Below are 15,162 nucleotides of genomic sequence, written 5' to 3'. Positions count from 1 at the left end.
GACCGTTGTGCACGTCTGATCTGCAACTACAGGAAACGTTTGGTTGAAGTTATTGCTGCCAAAGGAGGTTCAACCAGTTATTAAATCCAAGGGTTCACATACTTTTTCCACCTGCACTGTGAATGTTTACATGGTGTGTTCAATAAAAACATGGTAACATTTAAGGCCTCTTTCACACGGGCGTCATGTTTTTTGCCCGGATAAGAGCCGGGTGCGTTGCGGGAAAATGCGCAATTTTCCCGCGTGAGTGCAAAACATTGTCATGCGTTTTGCACTCGCGTGAGAAAAATCGCGCATGTTTGGTACCCAAACCCGAACTTCTTCACAGAAGTTCGGGCTTGGGATTGATGTTCTGAAGATTGTATTATTTTCCCTTATAACATGGTTATAAGGGAAAATAATAGCATTCTGACTACAGAATGCATAGTATAATAGGGCTGGAAGGGTTAAAAAAATAAAAAAGTTAACTCACCTTATCCTCTTGTTCGCGTAGTTCGTTCCCGGCCTGCTAGCTGTGTGCTTGGGCTGAATGACCTGTGGTGACGTCAGATCACATGCTCCAATCACATGGTCCATCACCATGGTGAATGAGCATGTGATCTGACGTCATCAAAGGTCCTTTAGCCCAAGCCCACAGCTAGCAAAGAACAGACCGGGAACGAACTACGCGAACAAGAGGATAAGGTGAGTTAACTTTTTATTTTTTTAACCCTTCCAGCTAGGGATCGACCGATTATCGGATTTACCGATATCAGCCGATATTCAGGATTTTTTACACTATCGGTATCTGCATCTATTTTGCCGATATTCCGATAGTGTATGGGGAACACAGATCGCGCTGCTGACAGCGCTCTCCGTGTTCCCCTTAGCAGCACAGGGGAGAAGGAGCAGTGTCTCCTCCCCCTGTGCTGCTGCTGCCGCTGCCGCCGCCGCCAATGTAAGGACAGGGGACAGGAGGAGGGGAGGAGCTATGGCCACTGCTCCACCAATGAAGCTTAATCTCTAATTCATTCATATACAGGAGGCGGGAGCTGCAGGATCACATAGCCGGCTCCCGGCCTCTATGAGCTGTAGCTGCGATCTGCGGTAGTTAACTCCTCAGGTGCCGCGGATCGCAGCTACAGCTCATAGAGGCCGGGAGCCGGCTATGTGATCCTGCAGCTCCCGCCTCCTGTATATGAATGAATTAGAGATTAAGCTTCATTGGTGGCGCAGTGCGCCCCCCCCCCCCCCCAACATTAAGCATTGGTGGCGCAGTGCGCCTCCCCCCCAAGCCCCCCCAGTATTAAGCATTGGTGGCGCGGTGCGCCCCCCCTCCCCCCCAGTATTAGGCAGTGGTGGCGCATAGGGCCCCCCCACCCCAGTCGCAGTGCGCCCCTCCACAGGATCCCCTCTCCCTTGCTCCTCCGATCGGAGCCCTAGCAGTGTAATGCTGGGGCTCCGATCGGTTACCATGGCAGCCAGGACGCTATTGAAGCCCTGGCTGCCATGGTAAGCTCCATGCTGCTGTGTGCACAAAGCACACAGCAGCAGGGACAGTGTGAGCTCCTATTCACCCTGATAGATCTCTATCAGGGTGAATAGGACAAGGGTTCTAGTCCCTAAGGGGGCTAAAAGTTAGTTAAAAAAAAAAGTTACAAAAAAAATACAAACACTAAAATATTAAATATAAATGAAAAAGAAAGATTTACAAAAAAAATAAAAAATACACATTAACAATAAACATTAATTTTCAGCAGATTTGTGGGAGTTTTTAATTTTTTTTTCAAAAATGAAAATTCCCAGAATATCGGTATAAATTATCGGCTATCGGCCTGAAAGTTCACAAATTATCGGTATCGGTATCGGCCCTAAAAAATCAATATCGGTCGATCCCTACTTCCAGCACTATTATACTATGCATTCTGTAGTCAGAATGCTATTATTTTCCCTTATAACCATGTTATAAGGGAAAATAATACAGTGAATAGACTGTCACCTAGAACCCATGCGTGAAAATCGCACCGCATCCGCACTTGCTTGCGGATGCTTGGGATTTTCACGCAACCCCATTCACTTCTATGGGGCCTGCGTTGCGTGGATTATCGCACCGCAACGCACAAAGAGGAGCATGCTGCGATTTTCACGCGACGCATAAGTGATGCGTGAAAATCACCGCTCATGTGAACAGCCCCATAGAAATGAATGGGTCAGGATTCAGTGCGGGTGCAATGCGTTCACATCACGCATCGCACCCGCGCGGAAAACTCGCCCGTGTGAAAGGGGCCTAACTCTTTGTGTGTTATTAGTTTAAGCAGACTGAGTGTCTATTGTTAGATGAAGATCAGATCTCGTTTTATGACCAATTTGTGCAGAAATCCATATCATTCCAAAGGGTTCACATACTTTTTCTTGCAACTGTAGGTCATAGATGGGAGTCCCGGTCTAGTACCCCAATTTTTGCCAGTGTACAAAGTTGGTGCAGAAAGTGTCTGCCTCCATGGAGAGCTAATTGTAGGTTTTGGCATCTGTCTTTGGCGCTCTAAACTGATTGCAAGGTCGGGTGTAATCCAGACCCTTTTGACACATTTGGCCCCAACGGGTCATTATTGTGAAGCATAGACGTGTCAGGACCTCGCCCTATAGGACCAAAGATGGGATCCCTGTCCCATTAGCTCTGAATGCCCTAATAGGTTGTCTAAATCGCTCAAGTCTGTTTGTCCCAGGAATCGGCTGCTTTTATATCTCCATGACTCCAGGGTTGGTCGATGTCACACAAAATGTCACGGTTATGGCCTTGTAGAAGGTTGACGTCAACTGTTCCTCTTGACACAAGTCGATGGAAATTGACTATTGTCCTTTTGGCTTCTGTTGGGATGAAAAGATGAAGTGCTTATTTTGGGGCTTTCTGCTCTCTGCGAGGCACCACCTAAGTCATATTGTAGCGCTAACCTAGAGGTGGGCCCTCGAAGACGTAATCGTGGTCTTGAATGTTTTAGTTGATTTCTTCCAAAGTATGGTAAAAACTTTTCATCTACCACTTCTGAACCCTGAAATATCTGACGAGCGGCACGTCTCCCAAAGCGAATCAGTCGAGGTAAAGCATTTGCAGTTTAACTCATTAAAGTAATTAGCAATTTAGCCAAATTAGGGGCACTCTAGAGGCAATCTGTCATCTGAATTCTCCATAATCAACGGGACTCCAAGAGACTGCAATCCGATCAGCCGGACTGCAAAGTGACGGATCCCTTTCTGCAATATTCACGTGACATAATTACCAGGGAGGCTCAGGGGGGATGGGTCCGAACATTGCTGGTGTGCGCAGGGCGTGGATTTATGGAGTCAGTCTGGCGCTTCTACATCATGTAGACGTGCGTGTAGCGTCTGATCCTCTTTTCTGCGCGCTTTAACTGTCAGCAACACCTGCTGTGCTACAAATGAGATGTAATCGTCTGTTTTTCTCGTGTAATTATAGCCCGGTATTTTCACTCCGCGGTATCGCATCTGTTAGTAGCGGCTGATTACGCTGAATGTCAAGAGGTGAATTTCAAGAAGTTGCGTCCAAAAACACAAATAAAAAAAAAACATAAATACAAGTGTAAAATTTCAAAAGTTTATTTTTGAAGTAAATAAAGGAAGTATAGCTCCTATGTATAGAGAGGTCCATAAAAAAAGCCCATTTAGGTAAAGGATCGGCCCAGGCCATCTTGTTGGGTTGTATGAGGATTATGGATTTGTGCAAGGCTGGACGAAACCCCAGGTCACCATCGTCCTTTTGAAATTTTTGAGTGGTGCATAGTTTTTGGGGGATTGTTTCCTGTTGATGCCTATCTTATGGCCAGGCCACTTACAGGGAACCGGTCACCTGGATTTTGTGTATAGAGCTGAGGACATGGGTTGCTAAATGGCCGCTAGCACATCCGCAATACCCAGTCCCCATAGCTCTGTGTGCTTTTATTGTGTCAAAAAAAGGATTTGATACATATGCAAATTACCCTGAGATGAGTCCTGTATGTGAGATGAGTCCAGCATCTTCCGAATCTCCTACTTGCTCCCAGATGTCACAAAGCTAGAGAGCCGTAATCTCTCGATACGCGAGGTAGCGTATGCACAGTGTCTTCATAGTGTTCCTTCCCTGTGCTGGCATCAGCCTCAGAGAACGAACTGCGCATGCGCTAGCTCGCTCAACGCGAGATTACGGTGCTCTAGCTTTGTGACGTCGGGGAACAAGGAGGAGATTCGGAGGATGCGCGGCTGTGCTGGTCTCCTTCACGCTGGACTTTAAAAATCAACTACAAAGGTTCTACAACAAAGTCTCGCTCAACTTTGCGAATTACTGACTTCGGCTCATTGGAGCCCCTACATTTTAATACTGTACGGAGATGGACCTCCAAAGTTTTGAATGAAGCGATTTCACTAGACGCAACTCCTTTTTAAGTAAAATAAAAGAAAAATAATAATTTTGAGATGACCGCTTTCTTAATGTGCTTGGTGGGTCCAAGCTTATGGAGCATCACTCATGTTCTCATCTGTCAGAAGGGTTTAGTTGAAACATGAAATGTTTTTGGTTTCTAGTGATCACTAATGAAGCGTTCATTGCCTAAGGACCCCTGTGGAGCAACGCGAACGTTCTTCCCATTGTTGATGCCCTGTGACTAAAGACTTTTTCATGGGACAGTTGAGCAGGCCATCATGTCACCATGTGCCTGAAAGGCCATTCCGGTAAGAAAGCAATGTGGCTGTAAGTTTTTGGCTTCTTGACCAGCCTGTCCTCGTGGACCTCCTTATTTTTTCGACTGTTGGTTGCGAGCGACATTTATTATACTACAGTTAAACTCTGCACATACAAACTCAAGTCTTCATGAAATCTTTGCTTCTCTCTCGGACAACACCTCCCAACCATCCCCATCGGTATCTCGGGAGCAGACGCTATCAGCCCCGTTGAGCTAATCTTCCAGCAGATGCCTCTTTCCTCCGAGGCGTTGGCTCTAACCACAGGCCGTGTTCCCGAGCGGTCACGGATATGGAAGAGTGAGCTTCATTCCCACCCCCGAGCTCTGATTCTTTGTAAGAAAATTCCAACAAAAAAATAAATAATAGAGGGCACATGGGTCCAGCAGTGAAATCCTCTCCGCAGCAAGCTGAGCATAATTGTTTCCAATAGCAAACCGAGGAGCACAAATTATTGGAAAAAGTTTACTAAATTTTACAAAAACTAGCCCCATCTCTCGCCTCTTAATGCACTTGAAATTGGCCACCTGCAACCTTTACACACAGACTAACGGAGCATCCTCCAGGAAATCACTGCTGAGAGATCTATTTTTTGCCGATTTTCCAGTTAATAAGTCGATGGCCGGATGCTATTTTATATTCATGGCTTCTGGAGCTCGTATCCTGTAGTCAGCATCTCTTACAAGTTCTATATTTCTCCTGTCAATCACCTCCCTGCAGCCGTCTCTCTTCAGTGCTGATGCATGCTACGTCCAAACCTGTGCAGATCGTTTCTGTAAGATTTCTTTAATTGCCTTTTTTATTTTTTTCCATTTTTCAAAAATTTCATGGTACATCACCTCCCTCTGGGGACTCGGCTTGTTTCTTAAATTTTGTTGGAACCCATGAAGTGGAAGCTGAGGGCCAGTGTTTCCTTGGCTTTTTGATTATTTTAGACATTTTGTACTGAAAGATGCAATAGTAGTATGCTGTACGGGGCAAGGAATAGGGGTGAGGGACTTCTCAAGGTGTACTAGGCCTTAAAGGCATTTTCTGGAAATAACTGAAGGCTCCTAGCCTGCATCGCCTACTGAAAGATTCATGCTTACCCGCTCCCTGGATCTCCGGTCTTGCATGCTATCTCCTGTTCCACCATCTTCCAGTCCCCAGCTTGTCTCCTTCCTGCTGGGTATGGATCATGGTCTTGTGCCCTGCTGCAGTCGGTGCCTGGCTTCAGCAGTGACTTGTCCAAACGTTGCACGTTCCTGCTGAAGCCAGAAAGTGGCTGCAGCAGCGCAGGTGACCATGTTCATATGCCTGCCGAAAGAAAACATACTGGACTATTTTGGGGTGCTTTGACAACTTAGTTGATGTCCAGTCACTGCCTCCGCATGCTGTCCAGTCCCATTCCACTGACGGCTGTTCTTCCTGACACCCCTATAACACGCTTGTGCCTTCAGTGTGGACGCTTCCGGCAGCAGCTTATATCCGTGGTCAGACATTATCCATACTCTGTCCTTATTCTTTTCTGTGACATCTACTGGGGTGGACGTCCTGGTGTGTTCAGGGAACCTGACATGTTATATACTTTACTGGTTTCACAGACTTTGGCCTACATGTTTCTGAAGCAAGGAGTCAGCACTCTGCGGCCTTCTAGCTCTCGTGCATGCTGGGAGTTGTAGTTTTAAAACAGCTGAAGTTGCCTAATGTTTAGGGAGTGTTCCCTAATCCCATTTCAGAACATGGCGGTCATCTTGAAAAGGCTGATAACGGGGGACTATATGTGAAGTGTCTCTAGCGGGAGACCTCAAGTAGGTCCTTGATGCTTATATCACTCACGCAGCCCTCAGTATCGACCTGAATTACGACTTGCATCATCCCAAACCAGAGGAATAATGTATGAAGGCTTTCTCCTTCCGGGCTGTCTCCTCCCTCGCGCCGTTCATCACCTCGTGCTTGTGTATTCTTGTCCTCTTCTTCACTGCTCCTTATCAGTTGTGCCGCAGGCTGTGGAAAAAGCTGCAAAAATATGCAGCTCCAGGTAGTGCGTCAGCAGCGGTGTACGGGTGGTAGGTGCTGGGTTTACCGATAACATGATGATTAGCGGAAATGATTTTTATTTTATTTTTTTGCATCTATTTCATGTATTTTGTCTGGATGCAGATTATTTGCAAGTAGCTTTTGCACCTTGGAGCAAAGGGCCGGGACACACGTCACCGGACAGAACCAAGAGGTGGGGGCTCTTATTTACTGTATCCCTGACTAGTCTTCTTTAGGTTAGGTTCAGGCCTCATGCATGTGACAATATACATTTTTGCGGTCCGCAAATATTGGATACCGGCCGTGTGGGTCGTGCATTTTTCCTTCTGTAGATCCAGCACTATGTTATAAGTGCCTATTGTTGTCCTGCAAAACTTTGTGGGGCCGCGGAACGGACACGCGGATCGGATGTGGACCAAAACTACGGTCATGTGCCTCACACAGGTTTTTTTTGAGGAGGTTGATTTTTCAGCCAGAAGTGGATCCAGCAGGAAAGAGAAGCATAAATCCTTCCTTTTATATTTCCCATTCCGTTCAAATCCACTTCTGGCTTTGGCAGGAACATCTGCCTCAAAAACTTTCTCCAAAAAATTCTGTGTTCACACAAACTGCATGTGCCACAGATTTTCCATCTAGATTGGCAGGTGGAAAAGGCAGAAAAGTGGGTTCAATTTTAACAGATCTTATCCACGTCCACAGAATGTCTGTTTTGGTTGCAGAGTGGTCACAGGTCTGTTTCCGATTATGCCCCAATGGTGGGTTCCAATTCCACAAGAAATCCCAATTGTTGCGGATCTTGCTGGGTGTTACCTGTAGATCCACAGCAACGTCTACAACAGGGGTCGGCAACCTCCGGCACTCCAGGTGTTGTGAAACTACATCTCCCATCATGCACACTTGCTTGGCTGCTCTCTAAACTCCCACACAAGTGGAAAGAGCATGCTGGGAGTTGTAGTTTCACAACAGCTGGAGTGCTGAAGGCTGCTGATCCCGAGCCCTAAATTTAAAGAAAAAAATAAATAACTTTCCTTAAATTAGAAAAATAAATAAAAATCAATCACCCCCCACCAAATAAAAAAAAATTACCTTATACTCAAGGTGCCTCTGTGACCCCTCGCCCTGTTCCCTGCAGGCCTCTGTACACCTGACCTTCTGTGATTGGTTGAAGTGTTCTTGTTATTAAGACTCATAAAATGGAGAACTTGGGAAGGGCTGAAGTCCCCAAGATGAGTACCTGGTCACCAGATTGACCAGAAAATAAATAATTTGACTTTCTGTTGGCAAACTGACATGGTTGCATGTAGTCCACCAGAGAGGGTTCGGCTTTCTGCCACATCTTCCCGCTCCTCTGGGTGCCAACCCCCTTCATGACATCCAGATCCCCCTATTAAACATAGGAAACTCATTTTACTATTAAATCGAAGGCAAAAGCAGCCATAGCACCTCCGTATTTTGCCGGTATTAATGGTCCAAGATCGGGACTCTCCACGGTTTAAGTAAATCAAACTTAGATCACTTTGGACCTTACAAGGGACATGATGGACTGATCATCAAAAAAGTACAGTGGCGGTGCTGATGTCATGGAGATGGCGAATGGTACGGATTGTATTAATGGTCTTCTATGGTTTTGCTTTTTGACAGATTTCAGTGGAGTTCATCTCCATCACAAGATCGGCTGGTGGTCTCCACCCATCGAACCAAGAGGGAGTTCTTCTGTTGTGAGGTAAAGACCTACAGCATTCATCTGTGTGATCAAATAGTTTTTTTTTTGCTTTGCTTCTTTGACGAAACCTTGGCCTGGTGTTAAATTCAAAATTATGAATCCTGTTGTGTGGAAACCTACATATGTTCTTAAATTAGGCTAGAAATTGTGTACGTAGGAGGAGAAGCTTAGGACTTTCCACCAACCAAAGAGTTATCCAACACAGATATTTCATCTGTAGAGAGACTGCAGATCATGACGGATGGAGGAGGTCTATAGTTTAACTAGGATAGCTACCCAATCACCCTAAAAGTTCCCTTAGATATCAGTTTGGATAAAATTGTTTGAACCAGTCATGACTGTCGACACATTAGAATCTATCAGTTGGTCTCCATGGTCTTGCTGATGGCACCTGTACTTGACAGATGTTTTCGCGGCTAGGATGGTGACTCTGCTCCCATCAAATGACTGGTGTTTAGCCTCTGATGTGCCTCTAGAGATCATTAGATCTTTTTAGTTGCAGATAAGGGATCTCGATGGTTGACAGATGTTTCACCTAGTTTCTTAGCAATCTTAAACCCCATAGATATCTACTGGACCACTTGGTACAATCGGGAACGATCATGTCATTGTTCATCTTGCATTTGCCATGTAGATAATGCTGACAATTGATGGATGGACGACAGCTCTTAACCAACCATCAATCAGAAGATTGTCTCTTGATCAGGCCAGTTTTTGCCATCGGGAAAAGACCGTTCATTCAGAAACCTACATTCACATTTCGATTTTCATCTGGTCCCGTAAAAATTGATTGGCTTTGGCTAATATTCATCTAAAGTATATTTCCATCTCAAAGGGCTTTTCATGCTTCTGATATTGATGACTTATCCTCAGGATAGCCATTAATATCTGAACGCTCCTCCACCGATCAGCAGTTCCCTGCAGCCTCTGGAACTAGCACCGTGAATGGAACAGGAACCACAGCTCCATTCAAAGTGCAGGGCAGCTCCGACACCATTCACTTCAATAGGAGTGTAAATGTAGACTTAACCTGGCAGTACACATTGGAGAAAAGGTGACCCATTATGGTGGGATTGGAAGACGATCTAATGTTTATGGGAGCTTGAACATGAATGGAGGAGAAATCCAGCAAATCCATTGTGCTAAAATCTAAATTATTTGGGTGTCATTTATCAAAGACTGCCCTCCAGTTGACTAGAGTAGTTTTCAGTCGTCAAATATGCCTGTTTCCAGATGTAAATGTTACTGAATTTGCCAAGACTGATGGCCCGGCGCCCACTACTCCCCAGTGGTGAGGACGACCTAAAAATGGCTGCTTAAAAAGTTGCAAAGCAGTGTCTTGTTTTGTTTTTTTTCGTGTTTTTTCTTTTAGGCCCTTTTTGCCTAGCATTATATTGATTTATGATGCTATGTAACCCTTACAGTTCTGGAAGAAATTGGATAACACTGACATAATGCTGTCAGTGTTATCCAGTACATTCCAGACCTCTAAGGGTTACATAGCCTCATAAATCAATATAATGCTATGCGACCCCCAGCATTGCTGGAAGTTCAGGTCGGCTGCGAGTCCGATGTGTGACACTCGCTCGTCTGAAAGGGGCCTTACTCCAAAGACTGGAGTAACCTTCTAAGGCTCCATTCACACGTCTGCAAATGGGTCCGCATCCGTTCCGCAATTTTGCGGAACGGGTGCGAACCCATTCATTCTCTACGGGGATGGAATGGATGCGGACAGCACACAGTGTGCTGTCCGCATTTGTGGAGTGCGGCCCCGATCTTCCGGTCCACAGCTCTGCAAAAGATACAACATGTCCTATTCTTGTCCTTTCTATAGGGGGTGCCGGCCGGGTGTGTTGCTGATCCGCAATTTGCCTTAGCAAATGACTCCCTCTGACTCCAAAAACTTCTTCAGGATGGAAACATTCAGTATCCTATGCGTTTCAGTCTACTCTTGGCATTTTTTTTACACAAAAATTATTCCTGCCCAGAATTAGGGCTGATAAAGGATACAGCACGTCGTTCTTTACTGTAGGAAATACACCAGGCGAAGTGCTGCTGACAACTGAAGATTTCTGTGCGAGCAGATCACTGGTCGTTCTTGCGCATAGGTCGGGAACGAACACTTAGGCTAGTTTCACCCTACTGCTTGAGCGCAGCTGCTCTCTTCCGGCCGATTCTCGGCATGTCTGCCTTAATTCGGCGGGATCTCTTCTGGTCCACATTATAGTTAAGGCCGGACGGAGACTTACAAACTTCTGGAAATGCCGAGAGGGCCGGCTGGCTGTTCCAAGCGCTAATGTGAAACTAGCCTTATAAGAAAAGGGACAAATCTCATCCACATCCACAGAAATCCACATTAGAAATTGACCCCGGTGCGGATTGTAACTCCACTGCATATCAGTTTAAAAATTTCCAATTTGTAAATTGACGACATGTTGTAGATTTCACAATTTGCAAGGCTTTGCAGTGGGATTCCTGCTGTGGGGGTGCTGTTGCATTGCCCGTATACAAACAACCAACAAAGGGTTGACCCTCGACTGGGCTTATTTTAGTATGACCGAGCGGCGGTATTATGTCTGTAAGGCCCAGGAGACACCATCAGCCTCCTGGTCTAATAGTATATTTGTATTGTCTAGTGAAATTCTTGTCTTAGCTCGGCCTGAATGTGGCCTGTATCTTAGGCTTGGTCGTCTTTGCTCCTTTTCCCCGTGCACGATCTAGTAATGTGTTGGCATTTTGTGAGATACGACTTTGGTTTGACCTGTGTTACTACGCTTTTTGCAGGTTTTTACCATTACCAAAATGACAGTATTTTCTACTTTTCCCCACGCCTCCACAACGGCACTTCCTGGAGGGTACCCGCCTCTTCCGGGACTGGAAAACAATGAAGATCAACGTATAAGCCCCCTCCCCTTTACATTCACCGGTTGGTTTCCTGTCCCTCAAAAGGCAGGTGGAAATCGACAGTGAGCAGGGCCTTTGGTAAGTTGTCCCTGTTTTTTTGGAGGGCTCCTGTAGGGTTAAAGATCCCGGAGCATTGCAATACTGCTCCTCTTTCCCCTATGGTGTTAGTCCGGCATGTGCTGGCTGCCCCGGGCTTCCTGCTATTAAAGAGGGCCATGTGTTGGGTATTCGGTGGCTGGGGGGCGATCCTACTTCCAGCTGCGGCGCGCTGCGTTCCACCGTGAATATTGGCGGCTTATCGGACAGCAGAGTGCTAAAAAGTAAAACAGCACCACAATGTCTGCCCCTGGAGAAATTGAGTCTGCAATAAAGACCACTGATGCCCCCAGGCCCTCCAGCCCAGTAAGCCTCCTTCCTGAGGACATTTATTTTGCAAAAATTCACCCTATATGTGCGCAGGGTATTATTTCTTATCTTCTGGGTGACGGCTCTGCTTTAAAAAATAAATAAATAATTTTCCTTGGATATCCAGAGTCCTGACTTAACCCTCATGTTTTTTTTAGGGGAGAGATAGTCTAAGATCATCTGGAGAACCGTCACAAAAGAGAAAATGTCAAATATGCAAAAAAAACATTATCCACTGCCACGAAAAAAATCTCTTTGCCCAAAGTGTATAAATAGAGTGGTAGCCGAGAAATCTCCGTCTATTGTGGACAGTCTGAGATCCTTTATTAAGGAAGAGATCGGCACAGCTATCAACGCAAGACTAGCGTCAGTCTCTCCTAAGCCATCCACCTCCAGAACGGATCCTTTTGTGACTGAAGAACAGGGATCCCATCTGGATGAACAAGAGGCTTCTTCAGATATGGATTCTAGTGTATCTGAGGGCTCTTCAGGTCGCCCTTTGTGTTCCATTGAGGAGACTGAAAGCTTACTTAAGAACATCAAGGCGACTATAAATTTGGAAGAATCACAAGAGCCTTTAACTGTCCAGGATCAGATGTTCCTAGGACTAGGGGAAAAAAAGAAACGGGTCTTCCCGCTTCACTCCAGTATAAAAATGTAATCCGAACAAATGGAAGGATCCAAAAAAGAGACAGGCGGCATCTAGAATGTTCAAAAGGAAGTATCCCTTTGCTGAGGAGGATTCCAGCTCTTTGGATAAAGCCCCAAGAGTAGACGCGCCAGTTGCTATAATTTCTAAGAAGTCTGCATTACTCTTTGAAGACTTGGGAATCCTTAAGGATCCTATGGATAAAAAGTGCAGTGCGAATCCCTGCTTAAGAAGTCTTGGGAATCTTCTATGTCTACATTACGTCCAGGCATCTCAGCTACTTATAAAGCGAGAACTCTGTCATTATGGCTGACGCAATTAGAAGAGCACATTCAGTCGGACACTCCGAGAGGACATTCTAGCCTCCATCCTGGTCCTGAAACAAGCTTCCAACTTCCTGGCGGATGCTTCAGCAGATGTTGTAAAATTATCTGCAAAGACCGCAGCTTTATCAAATGCCTCTCGTAGGGGAATTTGGTTAATATCATGGAATGGAGATGCAGCATCAAAAAATAGACTTTGTGCCATCCCTTGTGAAGGGGATCGTTTATTTGGGAAGACCCTGGATGATATCCTAGAGAAGTCCTCCGATAAGAAAAAAGGGCTTCCCTACCGAATCGAGATTCTTCCATCAAAGACGTAATTTTCACTCCCAGAGACGTCCTGGATTTGATCAGAAAAAGAATCGGGGATCCTCATGGCAATCGTCGAAAAGCAAGACTAGGGGATTCCTCTTCTTGGTTAGGTCCTCCCGTCCAAATACTACACAATGACTTCAGAAGGCCAGTTGGGGGAAGATTTAAAAAATTCAACCAGGCCTGGGTACAAATTCATGCATTACCTTGGGTGCTGTCTGTAATAACATCAGAATACGGGCTGGAGCTATCAATTGTTCCCCCAGACAGGTACCTGGAAAATTCAAGGTTAAAAAAGAAGAAACAAGAAGCTCTAGAGGCGCAAATTGCTCTTCTACTTCAGAAAGAGGCAATAGTCCAAGTTCCTTCAGAGGAAGAAAAAAGGGGCTTCTATTCTTCAGTCTTTTTGTTAAAGAAACCAGACGAGTCATTCCGATTTGATAATAAATTTGAAGAATTTAAACAAACAAATTCGTAAGATACAAAAAGTTCAAGATGGAAACAGTCAGGTTCACAATCAACCTAATATCCAAAGACAGTATGGCAACAATAGATCTCTCTGATGCTTATTACCACGTTCCAATCCATCGACATTACCAGAAATATTTAAGAATGGCAGTCTGGATTCGGTGGAGGATCAATCATTTTCAATTCCAGGTACTTCCCTTCGGCCTATCCTCTGCCCCAAGGGTATTTACAAAAGTTATGGCAGAAATTTCAACCTTCTTCCATCAATCAGAGATGGTCTTGATTCCATACCTGGACGACTTGTTGGTCGCAGCTCCGATGACTGAATCTCTTCCCTCGATACAGACTGTAGTCCAGACATTGTCAAATTTAGGATGGATCATCAATATGAAAAAGTCAGACATGGTTCTGGAATATTGGAAGATATTCTTAGGTGTACTTCTAGATTCTCATCTAATGTCCTCTTTTCTTCCGGAAAGAAAATGGAAGACCTGATCCAAAGAATAGCAAGGTTTCAATGTATACGCAAGATCTCTATAAGAGAGATCATGATGATTCTGGGAATCATGACTTCCACAATATCATCAGTGAAATGGGCCCAAGCTCACTCAAGAACGCTTCAGTCCTTCCTGTTAAGGTCCTGGGACCGAAAACAAATATCTTTTAAACAAGAAATTAGAGATTTCTTTCCATGTAAGGCGCTCTCTCTCTCCTGGTGGCTCAGAAAAGAGAACCTTTCCAGAGGCGTGAAATGGCGGCAGTCGGAGCCACGAGTGGTCACGACGGATGCAAAGCAGCCAAGGCTTGGGAGCTCACCTGAATGGCAGGACAGGTCAGGGTCTAGGGCAGAAAAGCCCTATCCGCCCATCTTCCAACATGCGAGAGCTTTAGGAAGTCTGGCAAGCGCAAACATTTTTCGCTCTATCCCTGGTCCAGAGTCATGTAAAGATCCTTTCCGACAATTCGACCACGGTTGCTTACGTGAACAAACGGGGGGACAAAAAGTCGTCTCCTCTCGGCGGTGGCAGAAAAGATATTTGTTTGGGCCGAACCAGACCTAAAATCTCTGACGGCGGTCCATGTAAAGGGAAAAGTAAATCATCTGGCCGACTTCATGAGCAGAGAGAAGCTGAGACCGGGAGAATGGAGCTTGAATCAGACAGTATTCGACCAGATTTCGGCAAGATGGGGGATGCCGTTAATCGACTTTTTTGCTTCAAGAAAAAGCCAGCAAGTTTTATTCCCTCTTACAAAGACAAACCTCTGCAAGGGGATGCTTTAGCACAGGGTGGCCAAAGGGTCTCCTGTACGCCTTCCCACCCTTCTCTCTAATTCCAAAAGTCCTGACAAAAATGATAGAAAAGAAGTCCCAGATAATACTGATAGCCCCACACTGGCCCAGAAGGGCATGGTTTCTGGTACTTAAGTCTCTGGCAGGGGAGAATTATTGGATCCTTCCCCTTCTGGACCTTCTACTCCAGGGTCCGGTTCCCGCTCCCAGCATCCCTCAGCTCCATCTGACAGCCTGGAGATTGAGCGTAACATCTTGAGACAGAAGGGACTCTCTGAAAAGGTAATAGATACTTTACTGCACAGCAGAAAACCAGTTACTTCAAAAATATATCTAAGGTCCTGGAAAGCCTTCCTGG

The 15,162-nt window shown here is 45.5% G+C and overlaps 1 protein-coding gene across 3 annotated transcripts in view; it reads left to right on the top strand.

Annotated features, from left to right (window-relative positions):
* LOC122943410 (t-SNARE domain-containing protein 1-like) overlaps nt 1–15,162 on the top strand; it is a 153,103-nt gene that overhangs the window by 19,076 nt on the left and 118,865 nt on the right. Inside the window, exon 2 of one of the 3 annotated variants that reach the window (XM_044301126.1) lies at nt 8,371–8,448. The exons of 1 other annotated variant lie outside the window; for it this stretch is intronic. The gene's annotated coding sequence lies outside the window, so the exon portion shown is untranslated. Of the gene's footprint in view, nt 1–8,370; nt 8,453–15,162 lie in introns of all 3 variants that reach the window. One more of the 3 variants, XM_044301125.1, reaches the window with a different exon arrangement.

The sequence above is a fragment of the Bufo gargarizans genome, chromosome 7 (genome assembly GCF_014858855.1).
Source record: "Bufo gargarizans isolate SCDJY-AF-19 chromosome 7, ASM1485885v1, whole genome shotgun sequence".
NCBI classification, from domain to species: Eukaryota; Metazoa; Chordata; class Amphibia; order Anura; family Bufonidae; genus Bufo; species Bufo gargarizans.
Note: the sequence above shows the minus strand (reverse complement) of the source record. Positions and strands in the feature narration are given on the sequence as shown.